Raw genomic sequence first — 18,072 nt, 5'->3', positions numbered from 1 at the left:
AATGGCAAAACAGCTAGCTTGGCACTGCTCAATGATTTAAAAAAGCGACACTTCCAGGAAGTTAGTGGTTCCTCTTTGGAGAGCTTGGACAGAGCCAGGCTCGCTGTTTCCTGTCATCAAGTTAAGCTAATGAAGTGATGGCTTTTGCTACACAGAGTAATGTTGGCCTTCTTGTCAAACCTTCAGTAAGAAAGCAGATACAAACATTTAATGTAAGCCTATTCCTCCAAATGTCCAACTATTGCTTAAAGGTTGATAATCTTATAGAATGTTTTATTATCGATCATTGTACGGCATTATAAGATGACCGGCCAAAGGAGAATCTAACCAGATCTTAAGAAGAGAAGCATTTCCTTCTGTGTTTGAATATGTGTATGAATGTCTTCTGTGTGTGTCCATATCAATACTTGCTCTTCTGCTGGTGCTGTAATACATACACACATACAATTTGTGGGATGTGTCAAAATTATATTTACAGAAGTGTCCAGGTTGCTGATCAACTTTTCTGATACTGCACACTTTCAGCAGGTTCTGTGACCTTCCATTGTGTAATTTACTCCATTCTTCAAATCCAATAATCTTACATGACATCTGTAAACTGCCATATTGAAATCTGTATGTGTGTTATATCTCATATACCCAGCATACCACAGTTGTATTGGAATTGCATTATTTCTGTATTCAATATGCTCTTATCACCAGATGTGTATCAGATCAGCACACACACTGCCTGCTTGTGATAATCCCTCCACCAAATTCACATTGTTGCCTTCCCACTGCAACGCTGATAAGAAGTAGGTTTGTCAGGAGAGACCTCACCCGACGCACACCATTTATTTCATGCAACATGAGAAGAGTTACAACAAAAAAACTGTCCATGAAAGGATTTGTGTCAATTTGAGTTACTGTTTTAATGTCATGTTTCTTCGGGTTGCATATTACAGGATCTGATCAACCACAATTACAACCAAAATGAAGTTGCCTTTTAAAGTATTTAAAAAGAATTGCACATCAGTGTCATGTGACCGTATGAAATGTAACGGTATGTGACAGGATACATTAGTGACATTACAGATGGAAATTGTAGGCATGTGAAATATTGATCCTGATATTTTCTTAAATATAAACTATTTATATTTCACCATGTGGTCTTGTGTTGTTACTGTCGGTGTGTTTTGAAATGAATGAATGTCTTGGAGCGTGTTAAAAAGAAAAGGTTTGATCTGAGGATGCTGCTGTAACGTACAGATGGATTTAGACATCGACCCAAAAGCCGAACTAAAACCTCATGTGATCCGCTTCAGTTTGATCCTGATCAATAGATCTGACCTCAACCATAAGGTTAACCAAAATGTTTTTTTGGGGGTTCTTTTTTTACACCTGTATATAAATCTTTATTCCCAATGCAGTTATCACAGTCTCTATCAGCTGTGATAGAGACTGTGTGTGTGTCTGCTGATTGAGAGTGCACCTGTGCACCAAATCAATCATGATGAAAGTCAGACTGGGCCTGCTGATGCACGGGGGCGGGGCATTGATGAGTAAGGGTTAATTAGGAAGCGTATTGCTTTACAAAGACCATAACAAGGTAAAACCACTGACAGTCAGCACTGCATTATGGGTAGTAAAATATAAAAATGGATACCGTAGATAATGAGCGCTTCTCTATGGTTTATAGATGAGTTGGACCAGGGCCGACTGTGTGCTTCACCTGTACGTGCCTTCACTGTACACAAGGCTGGCTTGTCCATCCATTAATAATAAGTTGAATACTACTCCGTATGGAGCCTCTCTGTGTACCTGATGGTAACATATCGTACCGGTATCAAAGAGTTTGTATGATGCTTATCACTCTTCCCACACATGACTTTTCCCCCATGATATATTCAAGATATTTCAGAGTCAATCTTGTTCATAAAGGAACCATCTGGCCACCTGCCAACCGTCTGCCGTCCCGTCTTTCTGTCCACTCATCCATCAGCAGATCATCCGACATGTCCGTCTGTACAGTGGGTCGTTTTAATGATTGATGCGGTGGGCTAAAATAGTCCACCTGCACTTCACGTCCGTGACGCCCCGCCCTGCTCCATGTATTAATGATAGTGTGTCGTCGTGCTGCGAAAGACGTCAGTGTGCACTTTTGTCACCATGTTGAGTTTTCCAAACTTCAGTTTGTCACAAAGCCATTTTAGTCAATGTCAGATCTCGTGCACTATTGCTGACACGCTCAAGTTTCATTGACAGATTCATATCATCAAGATATTCATAAATTATAGTAGATAGTAAGTAGTAAATTGGTTAATATTAGCATTCCAAAACAAGCAACATAATGTGCTGCGTTATAAAGCACTAAACCAATAATCCAGCCTATGTATAATGTTTATACATAACTCAAATACCATTTCCATTGAATTGCAATAAATCATGTTTTATCATAGCTTTATTATAAAGAGCTATCTTGTACTGCATTATCTTTGACTGTTATAGCATCTCTTTAGAAGAAAAAGCGTTTTTTAATACCCAATAAGAAGACACGGTTTGGAGTTCTTTAAGTGAATGAATTAAACTGATATTGTAATTTAGAGATTTAAGATTTTTAAGTGAGGTCCTGTGTATTGAAACTATTTAAAACCAAGATTTAGAGGGCTTTAAGCGTCATCATTATTTTATTATTCAAGCTCATAGTCAAAGAGTGCCAACAGTGAATATTCTAAATCTGATTGAGCGCTGCAGCTTTTATCTCAGGAGCAGCTCTGAGAACTTGTCCAAGACGAGTTTTGCGGATATAAACGCATGTAAATCACAGCTAAAATAGTTTTAATGCTTTTAAAATGTTCTTTGTCACATTGTAATATAACACAAACACATTTAACTGTTAATTATAGCAATTAGCTGCTTCCTAAACCATGGCCAACACATTGATGTGATGCAGCTTTACTAAAATATTTAACATGGTTTGCTGCCATCAACAGCTACAAGTGTAGTTACTGACTACGATCCAAAAAGCTATTCATCCCACAGTTTGATAACCTTGCGCTATAATCAACAGCACCCAGATGTGTTTGTTTTGTAAACATCGATTCAAATGAATCGCTGTAAGGGCAACTTTGAACAATGACATCCTCCATCTGCTGTCCACAAAAAGCTACAGTACTTGGGAACTGCTGTTTTCCAGCCATGTTGTGTTTACAAAGTCAACATATGGAGGCCGAATCACCACTAATGAAGGAGAAATGAACCGGGGGAGGGAGATGGAAAAAAGAGATCAAACTCATCTCATTTTTGGGAAGCGGGCAGATGGTTTGATAATAATGTGCCCAGGTAAACAGCAGAGCCACCGTGAGAAAAATGTATCTCTTATCTTGTCATCAAAAGTAATAAAAACCTTTCTAGTCAGAACAACTTCTGAGATTGACCTTTGACCCCATTCTATGATGAAAAAGTTGATGAGGGGGGCTCTTAAGACTGCAGGCAGCCTTTACACAGAAAACATCTCTGAAAACACATCTTACGCCAGATGGTCTTCCAATCCAAGTTTCTTAGCCTTGCAGGCATAAGTTGGAGCACTTAAATGAGGGGGAGGGGGGGGCCGTCAAGGGGACATTTGCAGAAATTAAGGTACAAAACTGGGAAGTTTATAATATTACAATAAATATCACTGTTAGAGAGGGGACGAAATGAAGGCACACAGACAAACAGCGAATATCAGTCAACAGAGGGAAATGCTTTTGGGAAATGTAGCGTCGCCAGATGGCTCTGTGCTGAGAGCGGCCTCATGGTCCCTCAGTGCAGGACGTTCAGCCCCCCTCAGGCATGGCCTGTAATGACAGGCTAAGTACAGCGGGACATGATCAAACTCTCAAGATGGCCATCTTTTTTAAAAAAAAGAGAGGAGCAGCCTTGGATGTGGTTGCTTAACCGATATGTTGTATGTAAAAATGTGCAAATGTCTAATTTCTATATTACAGTCTAGCAACCTCTCGATGGAGAGCCCCTTGTGCATCCACCATGCTCAGTGACTGGACGGGGAATAAGGAACAGATTTATTTCAGCGCTGTATGGAACATGGGCATCAACCTTTAAAAGTAATGCAGAGCATCCATCAAAGAGAGCATCATTCTGTACACCTCTGCAGGATTCTATATACGTCTTACTTGGAGGTTCTTAACTTGTTCTCCATCTCACAGAGAAGAGGCAGCAATGTCTGTGATGTGTTTAAAGCATTGTGGTCTCCAGGGTTTGCTTGATTCAATTGTAGTGTCAGCAAATATGTTTGAATCTGCACTAATTTAAAGTCAACAACAGATAAAACGACTGTATGATGAGAAATGTGTCGCTTGCAGTTATGATCCAACGGGGATTTTTGGTTGTAATATATTAATCAAGTAATTATTTAAGCGAGCGTGCCAAAAATGATTGCTGATTTGTTTTGGATCTCTGGTCGGAGTATTTTCGGACAAAGCAAGACATTTGGCCCTGGCCCGTCCTGTCTTGTAATATGACTTGTTCTGTGAGAAGAGAGGTGGGAGTCACTCACAGCGAACAGACAACAAAGTGGAGCTGCCCTGAGGGCCTGTCAATCATACATCCATTAAGCAGAAACAAAAGAAAAATACTTTCATCCTCACCTTGTCCTCGCCGCTACCTGGAAGCTGCTTCGTGAGGAGTACTGCGTGCGTACAGCAAACCCCAGCTAACCCTACTCGGATCCGGGGGCACAGCTTGCTCGGCAGACATTATTTTTCACCCAGCCCTCCACCAGCCAGCTGTGACTCCCTGCGCTGAGGTTTTATTTCCCGAATCCGAGCAGCCACAGCAAGCTGGCCAAAGCTGGTCCCCTGGAGTCGCCCTACGGACAAAAATAAAATACCAGTTGCTCCCTGGTCTCTGGCATCCCGGACCCCAGCCAATAAAACACACAGACATCTCAGAGACATAAAGAGATTACAATATCTTATTTTGACCCGTTTTCTTTGAAGCAGGTGGCTCAGTACATTGCACACATTGGCACACAGTTACAATATTTAGACTTAAGAATTTCCTCTTTAATAGCACTTATAGTTCGAGCTGAATCAGGTTTGCCCTGGTCCAGCCCCTTGATATGCTGCTATAGACCTATAGGCTGCTGGGGGATGGTTTAGGATACACTGAGCTCCTCTCTCCTCTTCTCTCTCTCCTTATGGACGAATTCACATCTTTTCATTGCACATTACTAACTCTACTTCTTCCCCGGAGTCTTTGTGCCTTCTCGCCTCACAGGTCCACTGGACCTGGCTGTGTCTGAAGCTGGTCCTGGCTCCTGGGCCCTGCCCCCTGTCTCCTTGCCCCTGCTTCCTGCATCCAGCCTCATTGGCCTGCTAGGGCCATGCTGGTGCCTCTCCTCTCCACCTCCTTCTATTTACATGGATTGTGGAGGTCTGGATCGTGGTCTATGCCTACTACTAATTATTCATACATTTCTGTCATATTCATTGAATGTAACTATGTTCATTCTGTACACATGACATCTATTGCTTCTGTCCATCCGGGGGGAGAGGGATCCTCCTCTGTTGCTCTCCTGAAGGTTTCTTCCCTTTTTTCCCTGTGAAAGGGTTTTTCTATTATTTGAGAGTTTTTCCTGATCCGATGTGAGGTCCTGGGACAGGGATGTTGTATGTGTACATATTGTAAAGCCCTCTGAGGCAAATTTGTAATTTGTGATTCTGGGCTATACAAAATAAACTGAATTGAATTGAAATTGCACCTTTAAGTAATGCTTGGTGACTGTGCAGGCAGATGGGGTATTGGCTCAGTACAGCGTCACGCAGCATGAGTGGGTAGGAACGACCCATCAGGAAGAGGATCAAACCCGTCTGATGGATGGTCTCATTGGCCTGTGACTCCCAGCAGAGAGCCAGAACCACAACAGAGACCAGAGCAGAGCATCACAGGTTATACATCGACAGATGTTAAGGACATTCATACCACCTGAGACGATCTATAAATGAAGCTCTGCACCGACCTCTATATGAGTTATTGGCCAGCGATGCTGCTTCATTATGTTCTCCAATAGAAAGTGTGTTTGAGGTTCCTGCAGCCATTTCAACTGAAGCACTGTGACAAGCTGAGTTGCCCTCACCTCCCTGTGGAGTACATATTTGACTTTGCTTTTGCTGACATCTTACATCTGAAGTCCACAGATGGCCAAATAGCTTTTCACATAATCTTCTCCCTTAGGTTTATTTTGGAATTATCAGTTCTGTGAAGGGGGACGCTTCTTTTATCTGTGAAGTTTTGCCAGTTTTTATTTCTGTTTGGAGTTTGTGCAACTGTGAGCCACAGATTGTGTGTGTGTGTGTGTGTGTGTGTGTGTGTGTGTGTAGATGCTGTCTATCATGACGGAGAATGCAGCACAGTTATGTGGGAAGATGACATTAGTTGCTGTTGTTACAGTGGAGCCAGACAACATGCCCGCCGGCCAGTAAACGGATGAGCAGCAACACAGACTCAACTGCAGGAAAGGGAAGATGATAGGAGAAGCCCATGTCAGCACATTATATCAGCTGAGTGGGGTTTACTGCTTAAAAACAAGGCAGATAACAACATTGTCCTTCACAAAGAAAGTGCACAATATTGAATTAAATATACTTTTCCTCCAAGTGCTCTTTCGTTTTACTGGACATTTCATAAAGTCCTCAAAACAGTGATTCAGGCAGCTAAAAATGTGTAATGTAGCTTCTTCTTAGTATTGTACTTGAACTTGTTTTACAGGTACGTGTGTGGCTGCAGCGGCTTTGAAGTGTATGTGGTTTAGACAGCTCCGGGTTGTTTGCCTGATGTTGATTATCTGAGAAGTGGCAGGCGATGCACTTAATGTAGCTTAATATTGCATGTTGCACCCGCCGCTGTGTCCATAGTCTTTTTTTCATTATTGTCAGACATTTTTGTCTGAGTTTTGACTCATTTCTGGTTGCATCTTGTGAGGCTCCACTGAGGAAGTATTGTATCGCATACAACTGCAAAGTTATGTCCAATGAAATGGAATTTATTGTTGCCTTGGAGATAAGTGCTCATGTTGCTGATGTTGTTCCACCAGTGTGACCTTCCCTTTCAACTGACCTATTTTACTTTAATTTAAGTGCTTTTACTTTTACTCGAGTCAAATTTCTTTACAGTAACAATCCTTTTTCTTGAGCACAGTATTCTAATAACCTTCCACTTCATATAGTATCCGTAATGAATATAATCATTGGTTGTCGCTGTAGTTCTAAATGACTTGATTCCCTATAAAGCATCTAAAGGTCAGCCAAAGGGTCCTATTACTGCCTCTAGTTTCATGACTCCTTTTCTCTCTCTCTCTGCCTTTTTTCCCCTCCAGATCCACCTTAAATGACTCCTTAAGTTAGTTTAATAGAAGAGAGTGCAGACCACGGGTGAAACCTGCACCATGTCCCTGTGCCACAGCTGGCCCCCAATTTGAAGCAGAATTGCCTCTCTGGCTCAGAGAGATATGTGTGCATGTGTGTGTGTGTGTGTGTGTGTGTGTGTGTGTGTATGTGTGTGTGTGTGTGTGCATGTTTTGCAGTCCCATTTTGCCTCTGCAGCATTCTGCTGCTTTCTCTTCTCCATTCACTGGTTATCATGGAAGGTCACGCTTGCAGCACACTCCTATAAACACCTCTGCTCATCCACCCACACACACACCAGCTGTTTCGTCTGCACTAAGACAAAGTGCCTCAGCAAAAGCAGAAGACAGGAAAGCTTCACTGAAAACCTCATGGGCAAATTTAACATGAATGCCTCTGCCCTTGCACAGCACTCCGGTCAGGTGTTTTTTCAACAATCCTTCTCTTGCCCAATTCCTCCATTCCCTCAGCAATTAGCTCAGCATTAAATTGAGGTCATATACCCTTAACTCAAATGTTTCCATGTTTTAATCTCTCCCTTTGCCCCAAAAACAAGTTTATTTATCCACCTTCCATGCTTCAATTTAGATTAAAATTAAACCACCCCTCATGTGGCAGTTAAACTGAACACTTGGACTCGGACTATTAATCTTATGGGGAAAGCTATTTCCTGCTCAGAGGTGAGGTCATTATAATGTCTTTACATGGAATGAAGTGCATGATGGTATTCAGTGGGCCGCATGTACCACTGAATACCATCACCAGACCCCACAATATCTGCTGGACAGGTGATGTAAGCAGGTGGGGCTAATAATGATGGGGATGAGGATGATGCAGACAATGATAAACACAACCATGATGATGATGAAGATGAGGATATAGGTCATAACCTTCATTGCCATCGGTGCCGAACTGATTTCCTCCCACAATTACCCAAGGAGTCCATCAGCAATATTTCACAGTCCATAGGGTTTACGCACCATTACTGACTCACACTGACTGGTATGGAACCAGGGGTCATTTGCATGTTATGGTGCTGCATTAGCTTGATGATCTCAGGCTTAGCAGCACATCTCAGAGCATGTGGCTGATGGGGATGTAATTAAAGGTCCTCTGTACGCTATGTGTGCCAAGATAACATCAACTTCTGCAAAGCTTCTTGTCATTAACCGCATCTTAGAATGATACGGTTCTTTCTATAAAATGAGGAGAGATGCTGCATATCACTTATGAAAATGTAAATGTGAAGCTCCTAAAGTGTTGAATGCAAATGATCAAATCAAGTGAAAACTTGATTTGATCTTTTGCAACTACAACTCATTTGAAAGCCTTGTTCTTAGTTTTTCACATCCAACCTGGAAAACATTACAGCCAATCCTATTTGTTATACTGTACCGGCCACCAGGTCCATATTCAGAATATATATATATATATATATATATATATATATATATATATATATATAGTGTTTATCAAGTTTAGTCCTTAAAAGTGATAAGGTTATTATTGTAGGAGATTTTAATATTCATGTGGATATTGATAATGATTGCCTTAGTACTGCATTTATCTCATTGTTGGACTCGATTGGCTTCTGTCAGAGAGTACAGAAACCCACTTACTGCTTTGGCCACACCCTCGACCTTGTTCTTGCATATGGCATTGACATTGAGCATTTGGAGGTCTTCCATCAGAACCCTCTTCTGTCAGACCATTACCTCATAACCTTTGAGTTTATACTCCCGGAGTATAATACACCGTTAGTCAAAAGTTTCTACACCAAATGTCTAACTGACAGTGCTGTAGCTAAATTTAAAGAAGCGATTCCTTCTGCATTTGATTCAATACCACGTCTCAATGTGACGGAGGAATCCTGTGCTAACTTTAGTCCGTCCCAGATTGATCATATTGTAGATAGTGCTACAGGCTCACTGAGAATGACACTAGACTCGATAGCCCCACTGAAGAAAAAGACAGTGAGGCAAAGGAGGTTTGCTCCCTGGTATAACCCTCAGACCCGCGACCTAAAGCAAACTTCACGAAAGCTCGAAAGTATATGGCGTTCCACCAATCTGGAAGAATCATGCTTAGTTTGGCGAGACAGCCTTAAAACATATAAAAAGGCTCTCCGTAATGACAGAGCAGCCTATTACTCATCAGTAATAGAGAAAAATAAGAACAACCCCAGGTTTCTCTTTAGCACTGTAGCCAGGCTGACAGAGAGTCACAGCTCTGTGGAGCCGTGTATTCCTATAGACCTCAGTAGTAATGACTTCATGAACTTCTTCAATGAAAAGATTTTAACTATTACAGGCAAGATTGATGATCTCTTGCCCTCAACTACTGCCGATCTGTCATCAAGAGGAGTGGCCTTGGAAACGACTGTATGCCCTGGTGTATATTTGATAGCTTTTCTCCCATTAACCTAGACCAATTGTCCTCAACGGTTTCTACTTCTAAACCGTCTACCTGTCTCTTAGACCCCATCCCAACGAGGCTGCTTGAAGACGTGTTGCCTTTAATTGGCACCTCTCTGCTGGATATTGTTAATGTGTCTTTGCTAACAGGGCATGTACCACATTCCTTCAAAGTAGCTGTAATTAAACCTCTCCTGAAGAAGCCCACTCTTAATCCAGAGGTGTTGGCTAACTACAGACCAATCTCTAACCTTCCCTTCCTCTCTAAGATCCTTGAGAAAGTAGTCGCAAATCAGTTGTGCGACTTCCTACATCAGAATAGTTTATTTGAGGAGTTTCAGTCAGGATTTAGAAAACACCACAGCACAGAGACAGCACTGGTGAAAATTACAAATGACCTCCTAATTGCATCAGATAAAGGACTCATCTCCGTACTGATATTATTAGACCTTAGTGCTGCGTTCGACACCATTGATCACGGAGTTCCACAAGGTTCTGTGCTTGGACCAATTTTATTTACCTTATATATGCTTCCTTTGGGCAATATTATCAGGAAACACTGCATAAAGACATAAAAACATGGATGACCTGCAACTTCCTGATGTTAAACTCAGACAAATCTCAAGGATTGCATTGTTTCATCTACGTAACATTTCAAAAATCAGGCACATCTTGTCTCAAAAAGATGCAGAAAAGCTGTTTCACGCGTTTGTTACTTCCAGACTAGATTACTGCAACTCCTTATTATCAGGGTGCTCTAATAAGTCTCTTAAATCCCTCCAGTTGATCCAGAATGCTGCAGCTCGTGTACTCACAAAAACTAAGAAAAGAGATCACATTACTGCTGTATTAGCTGCTCTGCACTGGCTCCCTGTAAAATCAAGAATCACATTTAAAATTCTTCTCCTCACCTACAAAGCCTTGATTGGTGATGCACCATCATAGCTTAAGGAGCTTGTAGTACCATATTGCCCCACTAGAGAGCTGCGCTCACTAAATGCGGGGCTACTTGTGGTTCCTAGAGTCCTAAAAAGTAGGATGGGAGCCAGAGCCTTCAGTTATCAAGCTCCTCTTTTATGGAACCAGCTTCCACTTTCAGTCCGGGAGGCAGACACAGTCACCTCATTCAAGAATAGACTTAAGACTTTCCTGTTTGATAGTGCTTATAGTTAGGGCTGAATCAGGTTTGCCCTGGTCGAGCCCCTTGATATGCTGCTATAGGCTTATAGGCTGCTGGGGGATGTTTTAGGATACACTGAGCACCTATCTCCTCTTCTCTCTCTCCTTATGGATGAATTTACATCTCTCCATTGCACCTTATTAACTCTGTTTCCTCCCCGGAGTCGTTGTGACTTCACGTCTCATAGGGTCCATTGGACCTGGAGGTGTCTGATGCCTGGTGAGCCGGCCTCCCGCGTTGGCCCTGCTGATGCGCCCCGCCCCCCCTCCTCTCTACCTCCTTCTGTTTCATGGATTGGAGTTCCATTTATACATTGTCATATTCATGTAATGTGTTTATGTAACTTCATAAATGCTGTTCATTCTGTACACATGACATCTATTGCTTCTGTCCATCTGGGGGGAGGGATCCTCCTCTGTTGCTCTCCTGAAGGTTTCTTCCCTTTTTTCCTTGTCAAAGGGATGTCGGATGTGTACAGATTGTAAAGCCCTCTGAGGCAAATTTGTAATTTATGATATTGGGCTATACAAAATGAACTGAATTGAATTGAATTGAAATTGAAAAGTGTCCTGGAAGAGGAAGCACAGTGACAAAGCCTTTATTCCTGGCTTGGTTCTTTCGTACCATGATCTATTCCTTCTGCTGGCAACCATTGACCTCCATTTGAAAGAGTAACTAAATAAACACATATTGTGTAAAGTATAATGGATAAGATCCAAACAAAACATTAAAGATATATCGTATATGCTTCTGCACTTATTAATAACAAATCTGTCGACAGAAATAACTATATTAAGATATCTCTCAAAGCAGTGTGCCGTCTCCCTCCCTATCAATGTTGTATTTGCCCTTGAAGGCAACACATCAGCAACCACGGTTGAATGGTGAAAAAGACTTACTAGAGGTATAAGTTGCTAAATGTAACAGGCGGTCTATGCAAAGAGAAAGGCAAAACATTAACAATCATTAGAAATATGACGTGACATTTGCCTCTGTACAGTGACATATTTCACAGTGAAATGGAATAGTTGAGGGGGTACAGTTACAAGAGGGATTTCAATCAAATTCTTCCCATTTGATTGGACTGCTAAAAAGGGGGCGGGCTTAGGATTTAGCAGAACACACACCTCCCTTACCTGCTGTTAGATGCAGGTGGATGAGGGAGAGACCGACTGTTGAAAAAATAAAATGTGCATTATGAGCATAATCAATATATTAAAACAGCTCAACCTTTATCTGTTGATCAGAAGCAAGGCAAAAATCATAGCAAGGTGATCTTTTGGGGACGCAGTGTTTCGCATTGCAGGCAGTTTGCTGTGTGTGTGTCACTGTCCTCTGCAGGAAAATAAAAATCCAGGCACAGATGTTGAGAGTGCTCTTGAGATCCAAGGTCAGCGGTGCCCTCCCCGGCTTCACCCTGAGGGAGGTAACTGATGGCTGGAGGGTGAAAGGACAGAAGAGTAGATGAAAAGGGAGGAGAAGGAGGAGGAGGACAGGCGAGGTGATGATAGGTGAATCTGACTGTGAACACTTGCAACGTGAGGCTATGTGACAGGTGGGAGGACCTATAAGATGGAAAAGTTGATGAAAAGAAAGAGGGTTTAAAGGCTATGGACAGGAGTGTACGGATATTTAATGTGCATGCTTCAGCTGTCTCCCCCATGTACATTTCTGCCTCCTCATTATTCCTCAAGAGTGTGCTGGGATGTTAAAGAAAAATAAAATAGGTGATGAAAGTCTGTTGGTGATAATAGCTTTGTATCACAGTAAATGTTTCTTCTGGCAATATAAGGATATAATAACAAATGCCTTTAATAGTGAGGTTTAAGTCCCAATCACACCTTTCTCTCCTGCAGTAGCTTACTGTACATGCACGTATGTACAGCTGCGCTGTCTAAGCTGATGTTTCCCACTGTCGGGAAATCATTTTTACTGCAGTATGCATCACAGTCTGTAGGGTTTACAGTATTTTGAATGAAATGCCTGTGGAAATGGTTTCTCTATTGTCAGTTTCTATATTCATGCTCCTGATTCATCAACGATTGCTGCATTATTTCTGAGCAGTTCACCTCAGTGCACCAGTGCTCCGTGTCAGGTTTGCTGAGAGGTGTTTTGTGTGATCCACGGACAATACAGATGCTCGCCGATTGACCTTGAGTGCGCTGCAGAGGAGCAGATAGCTGAAAGGATTGGGTGAGAAAGAGGGAGGAAGAGAGATATTGAGGAAGGGATCTTTAAAGGTCATGACAAATCTTTTTTTCTCAATCCGCTTCTTTCTACGAGTGCTACATTAACGCCAAATGTTTTGCCAAAAATATAAGAGGGTTATATGGTTGTTTTTGTCTGTGTTGCTTTCACTGGTTTGGGCGTGGGCGAGGATTAAAATGTGATTTGGGGAGATATAAAAATGTTTTGCTTGGAGTGACCAATTCACAAAAAGGTTATCACCTGACCAAGCAGTTTCCCACAGCTGTGCAGTTGAGCATATTGTAGCCTAAAAGAAAATAAAAACAAACAAAAAAGTATAGTCATGTGAAAAGAAAGAAAAAGTAGTCGAAGCATAGTAATTGGACTGTGTACAGTAGACCACTTTAACACAACTTGTCATCATTAACCTATTACCACACTGATGGCAGGACATGTCGAAAAATGGAAAATCTGGAAAAAGTCTAATTTTAAAGTATCATAGAAAAGTCATCGTATTGTATCGAGGCGGCCAAACCACCTCATGTGGAGTCGTCCCTGGGAGATCACCACATGGTGGTGGACATCGTACATAGCAGACGATAAGAAAAGGTTTTTTTTAGGGGAAAGTGACCATTGAAAGGGCCTTCATGCTTCTGCTGCCCACCTGGAACCTCATGCGCTCCCCATATCCCATCACAGCCACTGATGCCTGGTTGGACCAGGTAGGAGCAGGCCGCTGGCTATTAACGGCACCTGAGTGGCACGCTGGTGCGAACGGTCAGTGAGATGAGCATGAAACTGCTCCCGAGGAGATGGCGATGTGGATTTACATCTGCTGAACGGTTGGAAACCCCCTTTTCGTGTTCTTTTGGACTCTGGTGAAAGTCTCGTTGTGAGGTATCATCGCTTTTAGTTTTCTGGGGTTTGTCCAAGCCGCATCCACGAAGGGCCGGAGCTCTGGTAATTGAGGCAACAACGGGAGGGGAACTCTGGCAGCCTTCGAGTCATCGCCTTAGAGGTCGCCAGTCAACTCTGCAGGCGGGTAGCTGTCAGAACGGTCCTCAACAACCTTTTCCCACCCTCTCATCCTCTGGGTGAGTTATCTGCCCACATGGAGAGCGGACATGGTTGCATCACGTGCACACCTGCACACAAACACACACACACACACACACACACACACACAGATACTAAAACACACTATCGTTGTCATCTCTCTCACTGTCTCATTGCTTACGTGGAACAGAGAGAGAGAAAGAGCCGGGCAGAGAAGACTTTTTTCCTCCCACACACCTCGCTTTCTAAAACAGCCTGTTCTCTACTTTGCTGTGTCATGGCGATCCTTTATAGACCTCTTGTTCCCAGTGTGAATTATTAACTCTCGCTCTGTACGCCCAGACAGGCTGACGTAGAGGAGAGCATCTCTCAAACACTCAGCTTGAAAGAAGAGAACTTTACTTTTGCCCTCTCACTTACCAGCCAGCCCATGGCCACATGTGTGGAAAGTTGGCAGAGTGTCCTCCCGCTCCATTACTGTCTATCTACGGGATTAACATGTGCAGGATCACGTGGCATGCAGTTTCCTCTGCTTGGGAAGTTGCTAATGAATGTTGTGTAATAAGAAACCTAATTCCAGTTCATAGAAGAGACATACATCAGTTAGAATTCCGCCAGCGCGTGCACTCGTGCATATGTATGTGCACAGTAGGGATGATCCTGTGACTGTTACACTGCTCTAGAGCGTCAGTCTCTGATTTCATTAAGCTTGTCCAGCCATAGAGTCTCAGCATGCGCAGCAATGGATTGCATGAGTTTATGATCTCCTTTGCTGCTTCTGTCATGCTGCTTTAGCTCGGACTTCCCAGCGCTTGATAGCAGCTCATTCCTCAATGTGACCACAGCAAATGGTGTGCGCCCCAAAGTGTCTTAAACATTACTAAGAAAACAGTTTCAGGCAAAGGAATGAGAGCGGAGGCACGGGAATCTTCCTATACGTACATATTCGACTTATTTTACATATTTTATTAAATCCCTGGAATGCATCACCGAGTCTGTCAATGGAGCATTTTAAGACAGGATTAGACGACATATACAGCTCCACCCAGTCTCTATGGTGAACCACGTCACAAGCCACTACCAGGGCCACAAAGTGCTAACGCTGCATTTGCTGTAGGTCTATATGTCACAGAGGGGGTCTGATTCCTAGAGCGGAAATCATTTGATCATCTGATTATTATGGATCCCCAGTTCCTTTCAACGTATCATTTCAAGTCTGTGATATGGGACTCTTTGCCTGTTCAATGATAGCCCTGAATAATATAAGAGAGGACTGGATGTGGACATGACTAAAAGAGAAGAAGGGGTAAATTGGCTGGTTCTGCTCATGAATTGTCACTTTAGTTTAACTGTATTTGCCAAGATGTAAAGTGACTTTCAAAAGGGAAGAAATAGTTCCTCAGTATACCGCTGACAGTATGGTCTGTGGATTATCCAGATAAATAGTTACATTGTTTCTGGAAACAGATGCTCCTAAATTGAATATTTTACCAGTACAACCATTACCATTATTTTTTACTTTTTTTGGAAATATGAAATAGAAAGTAATTAATACAGGTAAATATAAGTGATATGAAAATTATTTCAGGCTCTGTGTCCTTTCTGATAATATACTACACACGGTCACACTGTCATCTTGAATATAACAGAGACATTATTTATTTTATTAGACACACTTTTTTAAGGCAACATGCCTGCTGCAGAAAACAATATTTAGCTCCTAAGCATTTCACACTGCGTTGGTGAAGCATTCATTTTTCTAGTTGCAAGGAATCTTTACAATAAATAAAAAATAAACAATGAATATTTATGTTTTTGTATGCCTGCTTAAATCTTGTCTGACTGAAATTGACAATTTTTGAATTGTTTCTGTGATGTTAATTGTGATTTGATGTAGCCGTGGTTAAAGATGTAGGAGATAAGACCTGCTCAAAACTGTGCAACTACAATTACTCTTTCCCTGTGCTTGTGTTTTATTTCTTCTATTGTTCTGGTTACTTTTACCTTGGGCGAGACGCTTATTCAAGGTAGACAGCTCATCATGATGAGTGACAAATGCTGGTGCAGAAGCATGACCATCTGAGGGGGAGGAGGGGCAGGACTAAATATACTTCCTTCCTCTAAAGGGAAAAGTTGCGAATGACACATTGATGGGAACTCCACTGGTTCGACAACATGGCATTTAGCCAGCTTGTGCATCATTTATGTAATATCCTCAAAACAGCTGAGAAAATCAGTGCATTCGTTTGCATTTTCATCAAGCAAGGCAAGGCAAGGCAAGTTTATTTATAGAGCACAATTCATACACAAGGCAATTCAAAGTGCTTTACAACTACATAAAATTACAAAAAGGCAAATAAAATCATTCCATAAAAACATAAAAATAATAATATATTAATTATATCAAAAGCGAAAAGTGCATATAAAATACTTTCAGTTGTCAAATAGAACCGTTTTCAGCCTGGATTTAAACATTGTGAGAGTTGAGGCCTGTCTCACATATTCTGGAAGACTGTTCCAGATTTTAGCATAAAAGTGAAACGCAGCCTCACTGTGTTTAGTCCTGACTCAGAGGGTTGCACACCACACAAGCACAAAGGATGGAGACCAGAAAGTTACAAATGAGCCAATTACTGTGGTTTGTGGTCATACTCTGAGACACTGTGTTTGTGTTTGGTGGAGGGCCAAGTGATAATTTGTTTTGTGAGTAGGAATGATGGGACGGGTCTCTTTCTAAACTCGTTCCTCGTGAGTCTTCTCTCGTAAACCAGCGAGCTCGCCTGCAGCCCCGTGCTCCCTTGTTCCAAGTCCTGCGTGACAATTAGAGAGAACAGTTGGCCTCTTCTGCCTCAGAACCGCTCTGCCCGCCCATACATATGTTAATGCACGACACCGCATCTCTGTGCGGCTCAACAGTGAACAATGATTGTAGGTTAATGGTACTTTAATATGCCCCTTGTCATTGTTGTGTGCACACTATCATTTCAGTAAACGAGAGCAAGAGTGGAGTGAGTGAAAGGACATTCAAGAGAGGAGAGAAAACCTAGAAAGGCAAGATGAAAGAAGCTAAAATGATGTTAGTGATTATGATATTACAATAAAGACGTAAGAAAAAGAATGATGAAAGGATTGAGTGTGATCTAACCTCTGTAAATTATTCTGTAGACTTGCCGTTGGCAACCTAAGGAATTAAAATCATGTGTCATGTCTTTCTCTCCCTCTTTCCCTCACACCCCTGTGTTCTGTCAAACAGCTCTGGCTAGCTTTGAACAGCTTCCAGTGCCTGAGGTCCAAAGAGCACACTTCAAGCAGAAAGAAAAGATCGTGCCCTTCACTTATACAAGCTTCTGTGATGCATCAAAAACACACAACATGGATACACTCTGAAGAAAAACCCCAAAAGGCAACTGTTTCAATTCAGGAATACGAACAAATGTCAAGACATTAAAAAGTTCTATATTTTGCGAAATACGTTTTTTCACTTTCTTGCCGTGAGTTTGCTGAGAAGATTGAGACCACTCTCATGTACGTTGAATTTGATGCTACATCCGGCAGCTAGTTAGCTTAGCACAAAGACGAAACCGGGAACCAGCTAGCGTGGCTCTGTCAAGAGAACACAGGACGCCTGTCAGCTCCTCTTTACAGCCTCACCAGCTGTTTCATTGTTTGCAGTCTTTATTCTAAGGTAAGTGAACCGGATGCTGGTGGTAGCTTTACATTTACTGTACAGACATCATACTAGTGCTGATCTTTTGATCTGATGATGCTCAGCAAGAAAGCTAAGAAACATCATTTCCAAAATGTCAAAATATTCATTTAATCTATATTCACTAAATGTAACGTTTCTGCT

This window comes from Cyclopterus lumpus, chromosome 6 (genome assembly GCF_009769545.1).
Source record: "Cyclopterus lumpus isolate fCycLum1 chromosome 6, fCycLum1.pri, whole genome shotgun sequence".
Taxonomy (NCBI): Eukaryota; Metazoa; Chordata; class Actinopteri; order Perciformes; family Cyclopteridae; genus Cyclopterus; species Cyclopterus lumpus.
Note: the sequence above shows the minus strand (reverse complement) of the source record.